Source organism: Paralichthys olivaceus, chromosome 5, assembly GCF_024713975.1.
Source record: "Paralichthys olivaceus isolate ysfri-2021 chromosome 5, ASM2471397v2, whole genome shotgun sequence".
Taxonomy (NCBI): domain Eukaryota; kingdom Metazoa; phylum Chordata; class Actinopteri; order Pleuronectiformes; family Paralichthyidae; genus Paralichthys; species Paralichthys olivaceus.
Genome location: NC_091097.1, coordinates 19570606 through 19585959, shown reverse-complemented (window position 1 = coordinate 19585959; position 15354 = coordinate 19570606). Strand labels below are relative to the sequence as shown.

Here is a 15354-nt window from a genome sequence, read left to right as displayed (position 1 = left end):
CTTCTGCATGTATAGCTGCTCTTTTTCATTCTGAGACATTCGTCTTGTTGTTAGAAACGTCATCAACACATCCTCCCGCTCGTGCTGAACCCACCAGAGGATCCCCTGCTGTGAGCTCATTCGGGTTTTCTAAAGTTTTTTTTAAACTAGTGGGCTGACAGGAGAAACTCCGGTTCCTCTCACCGGGACATTCGCGTGCGTCCTCACATTCAGCCCGTTCCTTCCTGAGAATGTCAAGAGATTAACCGTGACTCTAACTCTAACCCTGGTCTCTCACATCGTGAGATCACGACGTCGTCCAGAACACGAACATACGTGAACAATCTCAATTCAGCTAGAATAAATAAATCACTGCAGAGTGGAAAGGAGACGTGGGTGTGTGAGAACTTCCCTCTCGCTGTGTGCACAGACGAAGCTGGATCAACAAACACAGACGTGATATGACCAAGGTTTCTGGCAGTGGTATCAGACGGCGACGACTTGAACGCGCGGGTCGCTTCTCTATCAGCGGCGCAAACTTGGAACTTTCCACCGAGATGAATGCTCCATTCACACCGCGGCCATTGTCTCCCTGCGAACAGTGAGGATCCTCCTCGGAAAAACAGTCGGGCAGGTCGACGCTGATGATGCAACACGCTGAGGTTCGTCCGAGCTCTGGTGGCGGCGAGGGGGGGGGGCACACACACACCCTCTGCCCTTTAATTGTATGTTTTCTGACCGCTGCCAGAAAATGGAAGAAGCAAATCAAACTGTTTAAGCTCACCTGAGATCTGCTGCATCGGTCCGTGATGGGGACTGGACGGAGAAAAGATAGATTTTAAAATAAGTTGTAGGTCAGTTGATATGTTTGTTTGAATAGTGGACTGTGCCAAAGTATGTTTCTATTGTTGTTTCTGTGCGTTAGAACACATTTATATTGTTGTAGCTCATGCAGTTGATGGGTTAAGAGGTTTTGTGGAAAGAGTTGATGACATCCACACAACTACGTTTTCATTTGGAGACGCATTAACTCCGCTGCAGACACGCCTGGCGTCCACTGTCCTTAGAGACCACAGACAAGAATCTTATAACTGTCAAAACTCACACGCTACATGATTTTGGTGTAAGTATGGATGTAGCCTGTTTTGATATTATCGTTTTTTTAACTGGCAATATTCAGGCATATTTGCATGAATTGAAATTGACTCTGTATTCGTGTGTGACGACGGTTTTTTTTCTTGTCCTCGAGAGAAGCAAAGTAAACAAACGATTTTAAATGCATTTGTTCGGTCGAGAAAAACAGTGTTTTTATTATAGTTCTGTTCAGTCGGGTGTTAAGAAGCAAACAAAACAGCATCTGTGCCGCGGCTCCACTTTTACAGAAAAGCGGCGAGAGTTCAAGTGGGTTTCTGAAAAAACAAAACCATGATTGGATCTAGTTTTTCATCTCAAAGTGGCGGTGGTAGATTTTCCATGCATAAAATCAAACTTCGTATCCGACAGGACTTGATTGAACTTCGCCCTGCGTCAAATGAAGTCGTCTTTTTGTCGGCATCTCCCCCTCGTCTGTGAATAGAGATTAGAAACGGTGTCGCTGAAGGTCTGTCGCTACTGGGCGATGCAAATCAGCCTCTGTGATCCTCTTCCTCGTCCCGAACAACTAATCCACTCGAGGATCACAGGCCTCTCGGCTCTCTACCCACACTCATTAGGCTGGTTCTCCATAATTTGTTTTCTCCCTCCCTGTGTAATAAAACACCAATCACACTCATTAAGACATTTGCACTGAAGTTAATGGATGTGTTGTCAATACACTGTAATTACTCGCTAATTAGATTGTTATTGGACATTTTGAATAACCACTTTTTTCTCCTTTGAACTGAATGTGCTGCTGATGAGGGCGTGTGAATAGGATTAGTCCTCCTGCGCCAACATGGTGGTCAATTTTCTCAATAGTTGGAGCTTTAGATTTGAGTCTTTTCAGAGAGGAAGGAATGACGGCAAGTGCACGGAGGTCACACAGTTTATGTAGAATTTAACGGCTGCTCGTCCATGTTGCGTTCTAAACCCGAGGCAGATGTTTTCTTCTGGACGGGGGGGGTGGGGGGGGTCATGTGATCGGAGCCTGACGAATCAGCGAAGGATAAATCATGACAGAGAAGAACTGTGAGTGTCTACATCATCTCCGTTTCTGCCCGTCCAGACTAAAACGCAGCCCTGGAGCACCCGACCCGACAACATGACATGTTACACTGAGGCACGGCGAAGTTGAATTCATGCAAATATGCCAGTAAACGATTTGATGCCATCAAAACAAAGCTGAAAGCGTTTGTCTTGTGCGAGGCACCAACACGCTCCTCGGAGCGCAGTCTTTACGCACAACCAGGTGACGCGCTGCATTTTCCACTCTCTCGTTTTAGCGCCATCTTCACATCCGTCGATGGGCGCTCTCTCTCTTCTGCTTCCCAGGCTTCATTCACAGTCGGGCCGCAGCAGAGTGGGGGAACTGTGCTCAATGAAACAAAGACTTGAAGCACCTCTGGAGATGGAAGGAGGCCTTAAAGAGGTACTTGATATCAGTCCACACACACACACACACGCACACACACACACATATACACACACACAGACACACACAACTTAGACTCCAAATGTATTAAACCCTCTGCTTTTGACACAAACACCTTTAATCACCCCCGGCCCCTCACCCCTTCACTCACTCATTCACTCCCGCCCAAACCACCTCTTCATTTTCCTCTGTCTTTCAATGCACATGGTTCAAAAGGCGTATTCCTGGCTTACTAGTTTGGAGCACAAAGACTCTTCTTATGCATCCTGGAGAAGAGAGGCCTCCATCGCATCCTGGACAGCAGAGTGCACACAGACACAGTTAGTCCTCTTTTTATTCTCATTCTCATTTCCATACAGGATTAAGCCACTTGGCTTTTGGATGCTGTGTACTATATTTCACCCCTCCTCCCCCCCTCCCCCCTCCCGTCTCTACATTCTCAAAGTCTGAGTTAAATGATCGCTGAGACAATCAGCTAATAAACCGCTCTATTGACAGACACTGCCGAGTTCAGACGATGCCAGAGTGGATGGATCTCTTTGGAGTCTGCGCCATGAGGACAGTCCTTCAGCTGCCTCATGAGAGCTTCCTGTTTTTAAAACCCTCCAGGGACAAGGAGGACGAAGAAACACGTTTAACAGACACTAAAACCCAAGTTGAAGGTTCATTTATAGTTTAAATCAATAGTTTTTTTAAATTAATTTAATAAATCAAAACCTATTTTCGATTTATCAGCATTTTTCTTCATGGTCATTGTAGAGGACATTCTTGCTGAATGTTGAGCTTTGCTTATTCTGTGAAGAATTACGGAATGTCACATTTTTACCAATGCACAGGGTTCAAGGGTTCAAGTTAAAGCTTATGCTCTGTGATCGTTCGTGTGCCTGAAATCTTGATGATCAAATCCATATTGAATCCACTTCAGACTTCGTGAATAGGAAATTAATCAAATCAGTGGTGATGCCCAGCCCTGTTAGAATCAGTGGCGCAGTTAAAAACAGATTGTCCAGCTCGGACAAATAGATTTTTATTTTGTGAAATATCCCGATCAGTGTTTTTCACAAATTTAACCTGAGCTGATTATTTTCGTGCATTTGTGTGAAAACGTTTTTTTTTCACAATGTGCGACAGAGATGTGTAGAAATCTGTAGTTTCCCCTCCTCCCTGCCCGACTGCGTCCCCCCTCCCTCCCCCAGCCTCCCTCTCTTCTCATCCGAATACATTAATATCTGAAAGTGTTGGCTCACACTGAAAAATACTCAAGGACTAAACAAAGTGCAGAGTGACTTCAGGGTCTGGGATCTTCAAATAAACCCTGCCTGGGTGTCCCGGGGACCAGGAAGTAGAATTAACTGCTATATTAGCTGACCTTCATCTTGTTGTTTGTCCCAACCTGCCTGGCTGGGCCCTGGGCTGGCCCGTAACCACGGTCTCCCGGCCCAACAATGCCGGCATTTCCCTCGGCGAGAAAAAAAAAAACACAGGCCTCGGGGGTTTACTGAGCAAACAAGATGAGCCCTGCCAAACGCTCCTCGCTCCCACATTTCACAATCACTTTTTCTATTGCCATTTTTCCCTCTTTTGCTCCGGGCCGTCCATGGAGCTCTGTGAAGGTACCAGACAGTTCTGGGTCGAGTGTGAGACAGAGATGTCGGAAAACAGAGCGCTGACCTACGTTGAGATTTAGTGCGAGGAAAACCATTCATGTGGACGGGGAGAGCGATAACTCTCAGGACGCCTCACTTTGTTTCCAGAGTGGCTGCGGCGTAAACGCTCAACAATCTGAACAGGTTCTACCTTGATTCACTGATCACTTTCCAGGACAATAAATCAAATCAGATAAAAATGTCTTCATATACTTTATGACTGTTTAACTTCACTTCAACAAGCTGGTTGTTTTACAGGTCTGGGTCTGCTTTCGCCATCAGTCAGCGTGTTGCTCCGTCCGACCGAACCGGACATAAAAGCAGAGCAAAAGCAAAAGTGGTCCTGCGTCGCCAATAAATCAAACTCGTCGCTCGCTCGGATTAATACAGGAAGACTTCAAACGCTCAGGAAACAGAGCGGTTACATAAAAACACACTGGAAAAGACGTGACTTTTCTGTATTTAGGAAAAAGCACTGCAGCAACTGGTCCCATAGGAAGACAAGTCTTCTGTCAACAGGAATAAAAAAAAAAAAGAAAAGTCGATCGTAAAATCTATGACAAATATCAACGCTCAAGATAAAAGAGAGAGGAAGGAAACAGCACAGTCTCCAGGTCTGACGGTGCTGTGTGGTCAACTGTGTGCGTCTGTGTGTGTGTGTGTGTGTGTGTGTGTGCGCCTACCTGTGTGTTTCACAGCGGGGGGGTGTGTGTGTGTGTGTGTGTGGATTCAATCTCGTCACGGTATCAAAGCGGGGCGGCCATCAAAAGCCCAGCATCAGCGCAGGGATCAAACACGTCTCAGCCACAGCAATCATCCTCAGGGTCACAGGAGAAAGACCCGGGTCAGAGCTCCAGCCAGGAGGAAATCCATTAACAGACACCTGCACGAACAGCAAACACACACACACACAGACTCACCTTCAGGATTTTGACCTTGGGCTTCTTGCTCAATGATTGTAAAGATTATTACGAGATTATTCTAAAGGGAATAATAATCAGTCATAACCCCTTAAGGTTTTATTTTGACAAGTAGGAAACGTTATCTATGAATTCCTACTTGAAAGTTTGGAACACGATTTAAAGATGTACATTTGCAAATTCACGGTGGCACCAAAGTTAGAAGGATTCCTTCATTAATTCACGAAATGGATATTGAGAAAAGTTGCGGACCGACTCACTGACGCTAACGTCCGCAGTGGCCAATGGATCTTTTAAAAAGTCACATGAAAACATTCTTCAAACACTGAGATTCCTGCTGGGAAAACAGCTCCGTGCCTTTTGAGTCAGACTCTGCTCAACCAATCGTGTTTTAAAGATTCCTGAGTGATGTGTTTGTGTCCACTCCCATCTGGACAACAGCTTTTATCCACCATGATGAAACACGCACATTATAACAGCCTTGCTGGTTTTAACGCCGTGTCTAATTGGTGAATACACATACATACGGTGCACATTTAACCGCTGTGATGTCCAGTCATAACTACTCACGCCTGGGAATCAACAGGCCCTAAATTTGTTTTGCTGTGGAAAACAAGCCCTTCACAGTCGGGCCAATTTACCAGCTGAGCCGTGGTCACGCTGCCGAGGGAAACTTTGATAAACCGGGGACCTCTGATGACACGGACGCATTACCAGAGTGTGCCAGTGCATCTCAATGCATGTGCATCTCACCGAGGGAGGGACGGAGCTTTCGGCAAGCAGCGTCTTCATGCATGTGTCCGGCGAACACGCCACAATTAATGAATTAGTTCTCCTTAAATTAAAAGAGAGCCTTTCAACTACATTGCTGAAGCAGTGTTTGAAAAACCTAAATCCAACTCTTCCATCGTCGAAAAGGGAATAAACACTCATCTAATGTGTGCTTAGCTCTGACCATTTGAATTTGGAGGCCAGAGCTGACAACCCCCCCGAGATTTGACCGACTACCCATGAAGCCTCCCTCACAAATTGAGAAGGTGCGGAGAGAAATTCCCGAGGATGCGTGGTTGCATCTCTGCCTTCAGACAGAACTGGAGGATGTTCCACACGAGTAAGGAAGAGGGAGGCGTCACTGTCACATTTTGTTCTCTGGACTGCACCAAGCTTCCGGTTTGGGCTGGATGGGGGTGGGGGGGAGCATGGGAGCTGGTGACGGACATGTTTCCCCTTGTGGCGTTTGGTCACACCACCAGTTACGACTGGATGAGATAACCCAAGAAGGAATAAAACTTTCACTGGCTCGCCTGTCACGATATCTTGTTTTGCAAACCTTATTATTTATCTTTTATTGCGCCTGCAGCCGTTTCGACGGCATCGGCTCTCGTGCGGTGTTGCTCGTTCTGCTGGAGATTTACAAGGCGAGCTATTAACACTTATTTCTCGTAAGCCGGAGTCTGTCAAAGGAAAAGCTCTAATAAATAATTTGAAAACTTGGTTGGGTGAGACACAAAGGAAAACACGAGCTTCCTTTGTTATGACAACAATGAGACAAGAAGCTGTGAAAAGACGCTTAAAGCCTCAATTATCTTTGTCTCGTTCCAGATCTCATGTCGCTGCAGCAGATTTGTTGTCTAATGTTTAGATCCAACAGATGAGCTAACGACTGACCATCCTGTGTTGACGAAGAGATGAGGTCAAAACATCGTCCAGACCTTGACGTCCTCGGGAAAAATCCTTCCGACGGAGCGTGGGGGGGAAGGGGGAAGAGGGGGGGGGAGAGATTACCGCTGCAACAGCTGAAACACATTGAAAGATGGTAATCATTAACCACTCTGAATAAGACGTCAGATCGCAGAGGTCAAGGCGGCGTCAATAATACGTCGAACTGCAGGCACCAGCGTCGGGACGTGACTTTTACTGGGGCAGACAGATCATATGGAATAGATAGATGAGAGACCCGAATCCCTTTTACTAGACTGGTTCACCTTGCGTGCTGCATCAACGAGGGGGAGAGTGGAAACAGTCTCCATGTAGACTCAACAAACTGAGGCTGTGTGTGTGTGTGTGTGTAATAGAGATCATTCCTAAACCAAATTAACCTGGAATGTGTATCTGCGTTCACTGATTTCCACGTCCAGCGTGCGTGTGAAGCTGGACCGAGCTCCTCTCGCTCCTCTCCTGGGGAGGTGTTGTGAGGAGCTCAACGGACGTCCCCTCTTCCCGGCATCTGGCTCTCAGAAGTGTCCGCGAACACATGTGCCCATTAGTTCCACCTCCGGGTGGACTCCCGCCCAATCCGCGCTGATGTGATCTCACAGGGGCCCGGGCCAGCCCTCCCCGGGGACCCATAACCACCCAGGCACCAGAACAAATAGCTCGGCGCTTACGCACACGTCTTTATGGCAGGTGATTCCTTGCCCTGTTTCCAGAGCGTGCAGCGACTTCAAAGTCTCGCACTCAGACCGCTGTTCTCACCCTTGGCTTCCTCATTTCTAACCTGCCACGTCGCTGCAGCCAGAGCGAGGCATGCGCAGGGTGAGGTCACCGAGGTGGGTGTCAAGGCATTCTTTGATGCCGGAGAACGGGCCTGAGTGATTCGTTCATTTCTTTCCTGTTTTCATCCACCAAGTTCGAAATGCAGATTGTTTTACAGGTGCTGATGTTTTCTCTGTGGCGGTGATGGTGTCTCTGATGAGCAGCACACCACCATCAACCGCTTAGTTACTGTGTTTAAAGACGGACGACAGGACGTGTCCCCAAGAAGTGAAGCCAAAACATTTCAATCTGGCAGCATTCGGGGACATTTTAGCAGAATTTCTGGACAGTGGGACGAAGTGGAGACACGTCATAAATGTCACCACTCCAGTTCAACAAGTTTGGGGTGTTACATACTCAAGTTTTAATAAAATACTCTTTGGCTTTGGAAGTAATGCTGCCTCGCTACCTGCAGTTTACATACCAACTATTGCATCTGACATTAGAAGGACATTAACTCACTTCCATGTAACTTTACTGTTTGGTTTTCTGAAAGCAATGGGTGGAAAGTTTCTTCACTTATCACTTCGATATAAGTTTAACAGAACCTGCTGTACCTAGTTTCAGCGGCTGAACACCACTGATATTTTGCATTTCAGAGGGTTTAGCGATCCGTCAGCTGCCTCCAGAAGCCAAACAGGTTGGAGAAAGTTTTTCTTTCTTGTCTATCACATTTGATTTAGTTTGACTTGGGTTCAGAGCAAAGCGTTCGTGCCGCAGTCACGTTGACTGCCCGTGCAAGTGCGGAAAGATGGGCCACTCGACGGCGGAGAGGCGGAAATAGATGGCAGGGGGAGAGACGCCTGAGGAGTGGAGGTTATCGACCAGCTGAGGAAACACTGCGGCCGGCAGGTCCAAACATTCAGCTCTGTGGCCAACGAAAATGTTTGTGTAGAAAACGTTTAAAAAAAAAAAGGGCCACACAGGAAATAAGAAGCCCACTCTTCATTGACAGGAAACATACGTCCTCTGACAAACACATTACACAGACACTGTAAAGGACAAATTCTTCCTGACACCATAGTAAATGTGCTGCACTTCCACCATAGGAATTAAAGGTCACAGTGGCAGAGTGTTGAAATCTTCACATGGAGCCGAAACAAGCATCATGTACAATACGCCTCCGATGTTTTCTTTCTCTGGTGAGTCCTACTGTGCAGGTGACCACTAGTTTCACCTCAAGTATTATGAAAACACTTACATAACACGGTACGATACAGTGTGTACCTGACCATACAGCAAATACATGTACACAGAGATTCTAATGAATACAGTCAGCAACGTTCAAAAAAAGAATAACACATAACATCCAATAGAAAAGTATTAAAATAAATAAGCGTGTCAATGTGAGGTCCGGGGAGCCGTAGGGGTGAGAAGCCATTTTCCGTTAGTTTTCTGTGGTGAGATAAGTTACAGTAAACCCTGGTTGAGTTGGTTGTGTTTATTATTTTCCACCATATTTGTTTAATGACTTAATTGGTACTGGTGGTGCTCCGGAGTGGGAAAAGATGAGGAAGTCATTTTTACGATAAGGCTGAGGTTTCGCCACCGACCAATGAAGAGTCAGACGAGATCAAATCAACCAACCAGGGAGGAGCACCGCAGCCGTGCACGTTAGGGTGAAGCGTGAAGTTTGAATGTGCTCTTTCCTCAACAACTCGAAAGCATCGTGAGTCTTGACTGCACACCAAACAAGGGAAAATGTGATTTAGGTTAGAAACCACAAGAGATTCACGTCTGTTGAACCTTCACATATAACGGAGGTGAAACAAACAGAAACTGTGGACCTGGAGATGACATCATCAGCCAAGGCTCCACTGCCAGACGCTCAGTGTAGGGAAGATCTTTTTTCCCCCCAACACTTGGCAAGAGAAACACACTCTCCAATCCCCTTTTATTGCTATTTACCTCTTTGCCAAGCTTTGTCGAAAGCACATAGTTTCACAAGATGAATGTGAAAGTGAAAAAAAAGACCCCACAGCACAGCTTCTACAATCACCGAGCCTCCCCTCAGGTTTCAGCGCTGCATATTATCTGTGTGCTCCCACTTTAGTGTTGATTCTTCCCACCTATAAAAGATTCTGTGAGCTCTGGTTTGTCGTTGAGGTGCAGCAGCATCACAACAGATAGCGCAGGGAGTCTGACCCGCGGCCGAACAGCACTCAGCCACCCCACACTTTTTCTAAATATGTACACAAGTGCACAGGAGAGCACCGGCGAGCCCGGAGGAGACCGCGCTGGCGCTCGCTGCTACACCCGCGGATCATAAATCCACCGTCGGACAGGCAGGCTGAGCGGGAACGTTTAGACACTGTGGGTCAGGTGATTTATGGATCGAAGTAACCTCTGGAGTTTAAAAATAACAAGAGCAACCCTCGCCTGGGATGGAATACCTCTGCACTGCACCGATACTGTAAAACCACTTTAAAGACATTTCATCCACTCCACAGGAAAGTGTGAGTTAGAAAAATCTGATGAGTTATGTGATGGAGAGAGTGATATATTATAAAAAGACCCCCTTTCCCCTTATATATGGATAAAATGCTGAAATGGAGCCGGTGTAATGCAGGGAGCTCGTCGCCTCCTCTGGTTGCTGACAACACAGGGAGTTTAATGAGTGGTCGTTAATGGAAATATTATTGGAGCAGTGTTAACAGCCTCTTTCCTCGCCACTCAGGTCAAAACCATTTCCTTCTGACTTCTTTGTACACGACGTTTAGATGGAACATCACTCTCTCCCTGCAAGAGCCTCCGACGACGACGACCTCCGCCAGCGCCGCACCCCGGCACCTGCAGGACACAGGAGAGCACAAGTAACTCAGGCCGTGGCAGCAGATCCCAGCTCAGGCCTTTCCGGGCGAAGGCCTGCCTACACGTCGAGGATTTACTCTGATGACAGAATCCGCCACTTCCTCCGTGGGCCTCATGTTTAATGGAGTGCAAAGTTCCCTTTAATATTTCTGCAGGTGTCAGGGACAGGGATACTGTAGCACAGAGGTCTTCTTCTAATGGAAGGCCTCGTAAAATGTTCCATAAAAAGCCCCTTGTTAAGAGAACGGGTGATAAAAAATATGCAGCAGAGTGAAATTATAAGAATTTCCCTTCATGAGGATGGTGTAATACAGAGGAACAACTATTTATACACTCAGCTGTTCATCATCTCCTCTGGAAAAGCCTGTTTTTCTTGCTGAAACCGTGAAAACTGAAAACCCTTTGTATAAATATTAGTGAAACAGCGTGTGGGGCAGATAACCCTCTCATCACTCCACAGGACAAGACACTTTGTCTTCATTTGCCCCCAAAACTTTGTGCACCCTTTGATTCTGCAGACCGCAAATTCAACTCGATAATAAGGGAACGCAGACAGATTGCCGTTATCCTGCAGACACTCATCCCTGCAGCTCACACACACACACGAGGCATTCACTGTGGTGGGTGTTGTTGTGTTTAAAAGGCACCGAGAAACAATCTAGCGCCGTTTCCCTGACCACATACAGCTGTCATCGTCTCCACTCACAAGGCCTAGATGAGCAGGAAAACACTCATCATGTCATCACTGCTCTGCATAAGAGCGAGAGCCCCATTTAGCGAGATAGCAGCTTGTAATTACGTCGTCCTCCGGGGCTGTGGCGTTATGGTGGGCCTGACCAACGCCAAGAAAAGCAGCGGAGGAGCTGATTAACTTGGACTTGCCTCGTACATTCTTGTGCAATGCCTTACAGCACCAAGCCACTGGAGCGCCCAAAACAATCGTCACTAATGGTGTTCATTAATGACAAGTTAATGCTCTTTAAATACCTCGCGGACCACCACACACACACACACACACACAGATGGAAACACAGTATTGCACATGTTGTTTGCTTACATATGCTAACACACAAATAAAGACACACACAGAGTCCTCTCAGCCGCTGCTCGGTCCTGACGTTTAAAGAAAAACATAAATACTAACCTCAGCGTGCTCACAGTAGAGTCAGTTGGTAATAAGGTATCCCGAGGTATTTAAACATAGAACCGCTGCCCGTTTAATTACCACCATGAAGAAATGCTGCTGTGCAAAGTGCTCAATAAGTGCAAGATAAACGCTTAAGCACCACTGTCTGTTAATAGATGTTGTTAATGTTTCCTATTCCACTTCTGATTCTCAGAGAATAAAACTGAAACATGGAACACATTTCTGTCACTGTGTGAAAGTAATAGTGTAATATGAGTCCCAGCATACGGATGCAGTCCAAAACACAGAAACTGTGGTACTTTCATGCAAAGTACGTTCAGTTATCTGCTCAAAAACACAAATTCACAGATGCAGCTCCCGCACAGATGTGACCGTGAATGGGAGCCGTCACCCTTCCACACTCGGAATACCTTCAGTGTGCGTTACATCTCATTTATTCATTTTGCTGCATTTCTAAATATCACATGCACTGAATGAGTTACTGCACAGAGTGGTTCAACTTAAAAAAAACACGTGTAAATTTGACAAATAGAATATTTAGAGAGTAGGAGTATGAAGCACGTAATAATAACAAAACCATCTCTGAGAACACGCAGCGCAGATGCAATCACAGTTATGGATCACAGTGTTTTACATGCATTGACTTTACTGCATAAACATCTCTGGGTTTCGTCAGCGTTGGGCTGCAGGCGAACGTTCATCCGAGAGCTGAGCTCGGCCGATGAGGTGAAATGAGGAAGAGCTCATTTTGTGGTTTTGCGAAAACACAGCCGTGTGCTTCTACTACATCATGTGAAATTCTCTGTAAACAGAAGTGATCCGAGCGCATACCAGAGTTTTCAACACGTACGGTATCTGTTTTATGTCCTGCCACAGCAACACCAAATACCTTGATCCAACAGGACGGCAAAAAACTAAAGACTAGCGTTTGAAAAGACAAAATTTGATTAGTCAGGGAGGCATTTATGAGATCAACAAATGGTTAAGCCAACAGATACCTATGTAATCCTTCACCTTGGATCCTGCAGGGAAGCGATGGTGTCAGAAGTTTATCCAATTAGCCGTGTGCTAAGACTGGCTGGGCCAATCAGACGCATCTAAAAGGGCACGGCCGCACGATCACAGATCAGAAGAGCCAAAGAGAAAAGTGAAATACCCCAAATACGGCGATAATGGAGTGTCCTGTTTTTCCACCGACTAATGTTCAATTACCAGGCTGTTTCTTAAATTGGTTCTGCAAACTATTATCAGTGACAGGAAAGCTTAGCTGATTCAAGCTTGACTAATATTGTTAGGAGACCACACATCGTGTTCTCAAGCCCTCACAGATACAATCAAGAAGGTAGATCAGAGTTTAATGTTTACTCTTTTAATCAAAATTACAAAAACTGTTGTTCGATAAAACATATTTTAGAGACAGGTTTTTATAAAAGCTCTATTTCCTTCACAACACTGTAAACGCAGAGAGAGAGGAATCAAGCACACTGTCATACTTTCACTCAGTTTTATAATAAAGCTGGACGAGAGTCAGCGGTCAATAAAATGTCCCGCATTTCCAAACAAACCGCTGTGTTGACTGACTGTGACGTGCTGGCAGCGCAAATTACAACAATTTGCCTGGAGTCATTCATAATTAGAGGAGCAGCTGCGCCAAAGCCTACAACAGAATGACGCCGGGCCACCTCTGCGGTTTTCTACACTGACTGAACTCCCAGTAACATTTCCACAGGATGTTTGTGATTCTCTGCCCCCATCCTCTGATAAACACTGCCCTCTGCAGGGGGAAGAGGAGTGGGTGTACGGGTGGGAACAATAAGTCTGCTTTTGGATTGATGTGCATAAAGAGCGACTGTTTTGTGGTCATGCTTCAAACTCACAGATTAACGTTATATACGAGGAGCTCTGAAGGCATTTTGTGCTTTTCCTGTTCGGCGTAATTCACCCTGCACCCCGGAGGTCGGCCGCAGAGCGTAACTGAAGACTCTTTGAGCAGAGGTGCCACAGGTCATTTATGTCCAAAGAGAATTATGACTATTTTTTCCTCATTTGTCATCATGGGTACACAGTGGTGAATGGGTCTCCACCCACACAGCCGGGTGGTCCACCGAGCTGAATGTGACCCCAATAAAGACCTTTGAGACGAGCCGCTCTGAGCAGCGCCTGCCCGAGCATGAACCTCACTTTGTCATCATGTCAGGGGGCATTGATTCAAGACACATTATGCAAAACACAAAAGGGACAAATGGAACGTCTGTTTGCTATTGAAATGTGCCGCAAAGACGTCAGCTTACTTTCATCATATCAAATATAAAATGTCACATTTCATCATCATTACAATGTTTTCATCTGGGTTTGTTTGGTGTTTGGCAGGATTATGCAAAAACTACAGGACGGGACTTTTTTTTTTACCGGGACTTTTGGCGGAAGGATGCAGCTTCGTCTGAAACGTGATCTCACCCTTTCATGTTGTCAGCCTCTTGCCAATGTGTGGAGTCTCGTCCGCCGGTTTGAAGACGGGAATCCAACAACACCATCCTGCAAATAAAATAAAACACCACGTTTATCATATTGTTGAGATAAAACGTTGTTGAAGGAGGAAAAAGGCAGGATGGAGTGAGAGTGAAATCATAAGACTTGTGTGAACTCCCGATGATTTTGATGTCAAATAAAAGAAAGATGGTTAAAACTGATTTAAAGTAAACAGGTAAATAAGGAAATAGAGAAGATATTTATCAAGCGAATACATTATATCTTAAAAAATTGCAAACAGAAGCTGAAAATTAAAGAATCAGAGTGAGTTTCCTTGTCCGAAAGATTAAAAACCCTGTAAATCCATTTTCCACCACAAGTACCCAAAACTGCAGCAGATTACGTACACGGGTACATTTACACCATTCACTGCAGTACTTCACATCACAACAGTACATCTTCCATATGTTATTGTGTACAACGTGTGTACTCACTTCCCTCTGTGTGTTTCTGAGGCTGTGGACGAGGCCTTCACTTCGTTACCTGCACAGGTGATGCTAACTTTGTGACCCCGCCCACATGGCAACAACAGCCGCCAAAACACTTCCCGGGGTTTTCCTTTTCAACGTAAGAGTCGCGGATTTAGAGTTTACAACCTCGCGCAAAACGTATAAAGTTCATTTCTTCTCCTGACACCGCACGTCACCACTTCCTGCTTAAGAAAAGGAGGAGGAGAAGAAGGAGAAGAAGAAGAAGGAGGAGGAGAAGAAGGGGAAGAAGGAGGAGGAGAAGAAGGAGGAGGAGAAGAAGGAGGAGGAGAAGAAGGAGAAGGAGAAGAAGAAGGGGAAGAAGAAGAAGCAGAAGAAGAAGAAGAAAAAGGAGAAGAAGAAGAAGACTGGGCAGGTGCTGATGACGTCATCACGCTTGACGAAAGAACAAACGAGAGACGCCGAAAGGTTAGAACACACGCACACTCTCTCTCTCTCTCACACACACACACACACACACACACACACACACACACACACACACACACACACACACACACACACACACACACACACTAACTAACCTTAACCATCACAACAAAATGTCTAAAACCTAATTTAACCCTAAAACCAGGTCTTAACCCTCAACAGCCCTTTAAATGTGTGAGGACCGGCCTATATGTCCTTATAACGTCAAACTTGTCCTCACGATGTCTCTCACAATGTCGGTTCTGATCCAAATTCACAACTGTAGTAGTGGACACTGGACACACACCCTCAGGTCCTCAGA

At 45.9% G+C, this 15354-nt stretch overlaps 1 long non-coding RNA gene across 3 annotated transcripts in view; it reads right to left on the bottom strand.

Annotated features, from left to right (window-relative positions):
* The window catches only part of LOC138407677 (uncharacterized), a 28037-nt gene extending 13181 nt beyond the window's left edge, over nt 1-14856 (bottom strand). The window contains exons 1-4 of one of the 3 annotated variants that reach the window (XR_011241003.1): nt 14571-14856; nt 14065-14142; nt 4878-5077; nt 1261-1722 (exon numbers count right to left, since the gene is read on the bottom strand). This is a non-coding gene — a long non-coding RNA (uncharacterized lncRNA). Of the gene's footprint in view, nt 1-1260; nt 1723-4877; nt 5078-14064; nt 14143-14570 lie in introns of those variants that run through there. The other 2 variants (XR_011241004.1, XR_011241005.1) reach the window with 2 other exon arrangements.
* Between the last annotated feature and the right edge of the window lie 498 nt (nt 14857-15354).